We start from the raw sequence: 7,719 nt of genomic DNA, 5'->3' as shown, positions 1-7,719 counted from the left end.
AATTTATTAAATACTGGATGACTGGGATAGTCAATAATTTAGGCTCAGATTAGCTGGGTTCTTTTTGGTATGTGTACTTACCTGATGGTTGGTAAGGTAAATGAACTTCAAAGGGTGAGCTGACTGTAAACTGGAGCATCCTGACTCTCCTCCTTACCACATTTTATCCTCTAGTAGCCTACTGTAGCCTTGTTCTCCCAGAGAAGGCAGGGATCTGAAAGAAAAAGTGAATATATTCAAAGACTTTTCCAGTATAGGTACCAAACTAAAACATTTCCCTATTCACAGTCTTATGAGAAACATGGCAAATAAGGCAAGGATCCAAGGTCTGGGAAATGGATCCTTCTTTTAAGGAATTTCCCAGGTTACAGATACAGTGAACAATGAATTGTTGACATTGTGACAATATCATCCTGCCTCTTGAAGATTCTGTGGCTGCCTAAATAAATTTCTCCAAAGTCCAGTGAGTAAGAAGCAGCTGACCTAAGTAATCAGACTCAATGGGTTATATGAAAAAGAGGACATAGAAGTGGGAGGACATGGGGGACGTTTCTGGGGCAGTAGGAGAGGTTAGTGGGGAGTGTGTACAATCAAGACGCAATGTACACAAGAATGAAATTGTTAAATAAAATTCTTTTAAAAAGATTTTATTATTTATTTGTATTTTATGTGTATGAGTGCTTTGCCTGCATGTATGTAAGTGTTCTATGTGCATACAATGCTTATAGAGGCCAGAAGAGGGCATTGGATTCCCTGGAACTGGACACCTCTGGGACGATATGTACATGTTTTCAAATTTCTCTCTTGGTTAGAAATGAGAAATGTTCTATTGGTCCTTGATTTCTTGAATCCTGCTCATTAGAAAAGTGTTGCTATCCAGGATTGAAAAGCACAAAGAAGTTACTAGTCTAGTGGTCTAGTGGTGATGCTTGGACTTCGGAGTCTCAGGTCAGCCTCTTTTTAAAAGTAATATTTTGGGGGGTAGGAAGCTGGAGAGATGGCTCAACAGCTAAAAGCGCTGGTTGGGCCGCTCTTGTAGAGGATTCAGGTTCAGTTCTCAGGACCTGCATGGTGGCTAACAACTATCCATAACTCCAGTTCCAAGGGATCTGATCCCCTCGCCATGAGAGAAATTTGAAAACATGTATCCCATACCCTCAAAAATAATCATGCAATAAATTATGTCCTGATTAATTTGAGAAGATCTACTAAGTCAGAAATTATCAAATGTACTTAAAAAAAAATTACTATATCTAGCTGAAGGGAATGGGTCCTCAAACCACATTACCAGGATCACATTCCAAGGAAGTTATGATTAAGAATAAAAATAGGCGATGGGTGTGGTGGCACAACTCCTCTAATCCCAGCACATGGGAGGCAGAGGCAAGCAGAACTCTGTTGAGTTGGAGGCCAGACTGTCTCCACACACAAAAAAGAATAAAAATAACAACAGAAGCCTAAGACATGGTTCAGCAGGCAAAAGCAAAAGACTGAATTCAACCCCTGGAGCCCACAGCAAGAGGAAAGAACTGATACTACAAAGTTGGCTTCTGATCTCTGTATGTGCTATGACATGAACACCCGCACAGGCATATCATATACACACATATAGCAAACTTTAAAAAAAAAAAAAAAAAAAAAAAAAAAAAGGGTCCCACTATGTCTTCCTGGGTATCCTGGAACTCACTATGTGAACCATGCTAGCCTTGAACTCAAAGACCCACTTGCCTCCATCTCTGAGCTCTAGGATTAAAGGTATGGAATACCACACCAAGTCAAAACAAACAAACAAACAAAACATTAATACTTTCATCAGACTAAAGTTGACTGACTACACTGTTGTGATTACTAAAAGAGTAACTCTGCCCTCTCCCTTCAGTCATATTTCTAGATTTCCATAAAGCTTTGACAGCTAACCCTTGATATGGAGTGACATACGGCATGATGGTTTCAATGACAATGTTCTGCATTGGCTCCAAGTATTTGGACACTTTGTCCCCAGTTGGTGGCACTGTTTGGGGAGGTTTTAGAAGTTGTGGCCATGCTCAAGGCAACATGTCACTAGAGGTGGGCTTTGAGAGCTCTTAAACCTTGCCAGATTTCCCAGTTTCTCTCTATCTGTGCCTGCTTGAAGATGTGATCCCTTGGTTTTCTGCTCTAGTCACCTCTGCTGTCATGCCTTCCCTGCATTATGGGTTCCAACCCCCTGGAACTGTAGGGACAAATAAACTGTTCCTTTTATAAGTTCCTTTGGTCATGGAATATCACAACAGAAAAGTAACTAATAAAAAAGTTAGTAACAGAGAGTGGGCTGTAAAAAACCTGACCACATGGATTTCATGGAAGACTTTCAAGTCTGGACTGGAAAAAGTGGTTGACTGGTATAAGCAGAGCTTAATAGGCTGTTCTAGTAGAAGCCTGGAAGAAAGCAGTGCTGTGAGCAAAATAGTTCCAGAGGGAAATAAGGGCTTAAGCAGTAACTGGGATATTTCAGCAAAACATCTGGTAGATGTACACCCCCAGTCTAAGAGCTTGCCTGAGGCAAAGTTGAAAAGCAATGGACTAATTTCTTTGGCAGGGGAAATTTCAAAACAGCCTAACATAGAATCAGTGGTGTGTTTCTTAATCATGATTATGGAAATACACAAGGAAAAAGAGCAGGTGAGGCAGAAAGAAATGTAGAATGCACAGTTTGGATTGAAAAGAACAATGCCAGGAAGATTAATATTAGAGCCATTGCATGTGTGAAGGAGAAGCTTTCTTTGATAAGGAGACTAAAACCTTTAAGGAAAGGCCTAGAGATTTGCACTGAAACAATGGAAAGAGTACCTTCAGGGCAAGACCACACCCAGATAAGCCTCCAACTTGTGAAAGGAAAAAGTCTGAGTTTTCTCCTAGAAAACTGCAATCCACAAAAGCTGCTCATAATATGAATGAAGCTGGCCAGGCCTCACCCCAAACTGGCAGCCCAACTTAGCAGTGTCACATGGTGCTGGCTTTAGAGGCATGATAGATGAAGAGTAAAGAGGTCATCAATTCTTTCCCCAGTTTCAGAAAGCCACAGAGGCCAGGCAGCATCCAGCAGAGGTATCCCTGCTTTGGCCCTAACAGGCCAAGAGGCCCTGACAGGCCATTGCATGAGGCTGTGAAGATGAATCCTGGTTGGTTGGCAATGGACGCCACAAGATGTTCAGAACCATGAGACATCTGCTAAGGAGAGCTGCATACAGCTGTACCAGTCCAAGAGATTATGTATACACACATACACACACACACACACACACACACACACACACACATATATATATATAGAGAGAGAGAGAGAGAAAGAGAAAGATTATATAGAGGTTATCTATCTATCATCTATCATCTATATATGGAGAGAGATTGCATGTAGCAAATTTGAAGGGGCCGAGCTCTCTAAGCTCTTTGGAAGTAAAGTCCAGAAATCAGACATGGAGCTACTAGATTTGGTATCTGCTCTGCTAGTTTTTGGTCTTGTTATGGTCTAGTATTTCTTCAGTATGCCCCCATTTCTCTCTTTTGGAATGGGAATGTGTATTTGGTTCCATTATACGTTAGAAGTAAAGAGATTTCATTGAGTCTCAGAAGAGACTTTGGACTCTGTACTTCTGAATAGTATTGAGACTGGTAAAGACTACTGGGACTTCAAAAAGGTGAACTAAACACATTTTGCATATTATATGGTCATGAGCCTATGGGGGCCAGGGAGTGGAACTATAGTTGTTTGAATGAGAATGTCCTGTATAGGCTCCAAGCATTTCAACATTTTGTCCCCAGTTGGTGGTGCTGTTTTGGGAGGTCTTAGAAGGTGTGTCCATGCTGAAGGAAGAACGTCACTGGGGGCAGGCTTTAAGAGTTCTTAAGCTTGCCAGATTTTCCAGTTGCTCTTTGATTCCTGTGCCTGCTTGAAGATGGGATCCCTTGGCTTTCTAAAAGCTCTGGCTACCTCTGCCACTATGCCTTCCCCTCCATTATGGACTCTAACCCTCTGGAACCATAAGCTCAAATAAATTCTTCCTTTTATAAGTTCCCTTGGTCACAGTGTTTTATCACAGCAACGGAAAAGTAATTAATACAGAAGGTTACATGCTTCATTTGCATAGCCAGAAACAAACAAACAAACAAACAAACAAAAACCTGGTTTCTTGCTGCTAAAAGAAATCATAACAAACTTATACAAACTTGTCCTCTGATTTATAGGTGGCTTAACTGTAAGACCAGCAACACTGGTCTAGTACCACAATCAAGATAGTTTCATTCCTGGAATTCAAGGTTGTTCAACATTCCCAAATCAGTTAAGTGTAATTCAGCAAATAAATAGACCTAAGAGCAGAAACCACAGGATCACCTCAGTCAATGCAGAAAATGCCTTTGACATAACTCAACAACCCTTCATGATAAAACCCCTGAAGAAATTAGGAATAGAAGGAACACATCTAGCATAATAAAGTATTATACCACGAACCTATCATCCACATTGTACCATATGGGAAAAAACTTAAAGGGATTTCTTCTAACAAGGGGTGGCAGCACATCCCTATCATCCTACCACTAGGAAGGTTGTAAGCAAAAGCATCAGAAGTTCAAGGTTGGGGTTGGAGTTAAGGTGTAACTGCTCATCTACACCAGGCATCTCACAACCACCTGTAACTCCAGCTCCAGGGAATCTGACACATCTAACCTCCAAGGTCACCTGTACTCACTTGCTCATATCCATACACAGACATATACACATACACATAATTAGAAATCTAAAAAAAAAAACAAAAAACAGCCAAGGTTATTCCCCATTACATAGTGAGTTGGAGACCAAACTGGTTACATAATATCCTGGTCTCAAAAAGAGGCACATATAAAGACAGTGTTACACTTACCATGCATGTATAGAAAATGCATTACATAGATGACTATATTCCTATAATTAATTGATAATATCCCAGAGTTTCAATATGCTAATTTTTACAAAGATTTTTATAATTTATGTGTATGTTGTTGTGTGTGAGAGTGTGTGTGTGGGGGTGGGTGCCTGGAGACCATAAGAGGGTTTTGGATCCCTTGGAGATGCAGTTACAGATGGGTATAAGCCTCCTGATGTAGGTGCTGGGAACTAAACTTGGGTCCTCTGGAAGATCATAAGTGTTCTTCAGTGTTGAGCCATGTCTTCAACCTTCTATGTGTATTGGTTTTCTTTAAAAAACTGTTATGTGTATCAGTGGTTCTGCCTGCATGTATATAAGTGTACCACAGGCATGCCTGGTGCCCAAGGAGGCCAGAATACACATACTTTATAATAAAAGGAAAAAAAGTGCAGAAATTCTAGAAGCTTTAAGTTTATATAAAGTTGTGTTTATATATGTATGTATGTGCATATTTGTACAATGGATAAATATGCAATTAGCATATAAGAGCAGTAATACCTATCATTATTTGACACAAAAATTATGTGAATGTAATACTGCAGAAAAAAGTCCAGCACATCAGAACAGAAACAAAATCCATAGGAAAGTACAAATGGGTATCGGTTTTTTGCACTGTGAAGAGCAACAGATAAGTGGATCATAAATCTAAATACATGAAAAATAACCAGAAATACTAAGGAAAACAAAACAACAGTAGACCTCTAGCAGCCTGGAGGGGAGCTCAGCACTCCCTAAGTTGTCTCCCTTAGCTCTCTCTATCTTCAAGTCCAGATCTACTAGTTCTTCTTGGAATGAATTTGTTTATAAACTGAATATCTCAGCTTCAGTGAATTCCATTTAGGGGAATATACTCTAAACTTCCAAGCTCTAGAATCAGAGGAGACTGGGCTCATGCAACTGTCAATGGATCACAGACAAAAAAAAATGGTACTAAATTGGCATACAGGCAATTCCTCTGACTAGCATTAAACCAGAGAAGAGTTAAAAATCACAGATCCCCTGAGAATAGCGATGCAAGCCTTTAGTCCCAGTGCTAGGGAGGCAAAGGCAGGCCTATATAGGATTTCAAGCAAGTCCAGGGCTTTATGGTGAGACCCTATCTCAAAACAACAAAAACCCAGAAGGGAAAAAGGGTAGCACTATTTACACTCACAACTCAGATATGGAAATAAATGAAGTGTTAACAGCCAGCAAGAGAACTCAGGAGTAAAGGTGTTTGCCCTCGAGCCTAGTAACCTGAGTTTGATTCCTGGGTCTCACATGATACAGAAAAATTGACAACTATAAGCTGCCCTTTGATGTCTACATACATGCCACACATGCATGCACCCAACACATATACACACAATAAACAAATGTAATAAAAAATAAAATGAGGTATACCAAGGCATTCCAGCATCAGGACATTCAGCTGCTCTCCAGAGGCTCCTCACACCTCAGGCTGCACAGCCTAGGAAAAGATGGAGTGGCTGATAGTCACTAGACATTCAAAAAACAAGAGACAGATGCACCTAGTGTCAGGCAGTTTTGAAAGCCCTGATTTCAGAAAGATCAAAGGTGGAATGAGGATATATCACCCACTGAAGTTTGCAAAGGGTAAGCTCAAATTATGGCATTCTGATGAGGTGGTTGTGTCTAGAGACAGGATGAGGAAGGATCAGGATCAAAGCTTAAGCTTAAGGAGTCAGGGGTTGTTCTCTTTCCTTTTAGTGAAATATTCATAAACAGAAAAATAAAATACTGGAATAATATTATTCTCTTGTACTCAGAAAAATCATGCACAATTTTTATTTCTTATTTATTTTTTAATGTGTATGAGTGTTTTACCTGCATGTTCACATGTGCAGCTGTGTTGTGTGATGACTGCAGAGGCAAGCAGAGGGTGTAAGATCCCCTAGAACAGGAGTTACGAATGGAGATGGTTATTTGCTGCCATGTGGGTACTGGAAACTGAACCAGGTCCTCTGCGAGAGCAACCGGAGCTCCTAACTGCTGAGCCATCTCTCCTACCCCGAATTGTTTTTAAAAAAGGACAAAATATTCCATGTTTGAAATGCAGAACGAGGAACAGTTAATACAGTGGCAACTGGAAGGTGGAGTCTGAGAACATGGATGACACTTAGAATTCTGCAGAACTTACATACCTACGAGGAGCTGGCCTGCAAAGGGTTCTAGATGAGACTCTGAAGTGCAGACAATTGGGAAAATTAGGGGAAACCAACAGACTCCGAGAAAGGACTAAGTGTTCAAAGGAGCACAGCTTCTCTCGTGAAGAACCCGTCTGAGACCAAGCCCTCATCACACAACCTGGAGGCCGGCGCGGACCCGCCCAGAGACGCCCCGAGAGGCCGGACCCCGATCCCCCCAGTTCCGCAGCGGGTCCCGGAGCAAGAGGGCCGGCGGGGAGGCTCGAGGAGCTGAGGTGTGGGAGCGAAGGACACCGGGTCCCGCCGCTCCGCAGCCGACGGGGCCGCTCCCCGCCCTCAATCGCCACCCACAACTCACCACGTCTCGGCCTGAGCATCGGCGTCCCAATGGTCACCAGCACCAGCCTCCACCGAGCGTCCAACCGCGCGGAGCGTCAGGGGCTCCTACAGAAGGAGCCCAAGATGGCGGCTGCAAACCCCGGCCCAGTGCTCTTCCTGATTGGACAGGGCTGCGAGCCCGCCCTCTGAGTGGCAGGAGACCGCACCAACGCCGACTGGATCAGCCCAGAATGACAGCTGTTTTCAGACAGGGAGTGCTTCCGGTGAAACACAAGATGACTCTGTAACTG

General features: G+C 42.2%; 1 protein-coding gene across 5 annotated transcripts in view; it reads right to left on the bottom strand.

The window, feature by feature from the left end:
* Positions 1-7,577, bottom strand: part of LOC103734254 (zinc finger protein 501) — a 34,507-nt gene extending 26,930 nt beyond the window's left edge. For 4 of the 5 annotated variants that reach the window (XM_017798148.2, XM_008833133.3, XM_008833134.3 and 1 more), the window contains exons 1-2: positions 7,449-7,577; positions 82-214 (exon numbers count right to left, since the gene is read on the bottom strand). The gene's annotated coding sequence lies outside the window, so the exon portion shown is untranslated. Of the gene's footprint in view, positions 1-81; positions 215-6,326; positions 6,394-7,448 lie in introns of all 5 variants that reach the window. The other variant, XM_008833135.3, reaches the window with a different exon arrangement.
* Positions 7,578-7,719: the final 142 nt, after the last annotated feature.

The sequence above is a fragment of the Nannospalax galili genome, unplaced genomic scaffold, assembly GCF_000622305.1.
Source record: "Nannospalax galili isolate Female #2095 unplaced genomic scaffold, S.galili_v1.0 scaffold215, whole genome shotgun sequence".
In the NCBI taxonomy this organism is placed as follows: Eukaryota; Metazoa; Chordata; class Mammalia; order Rodentia; family Spalacidae; genus Nannospalax; species Nannospalax galili.
Note: the sequence above shows the minus strand (reverse complement) of the source record. Positions and strands in the feature narration are given on the sequence as shown.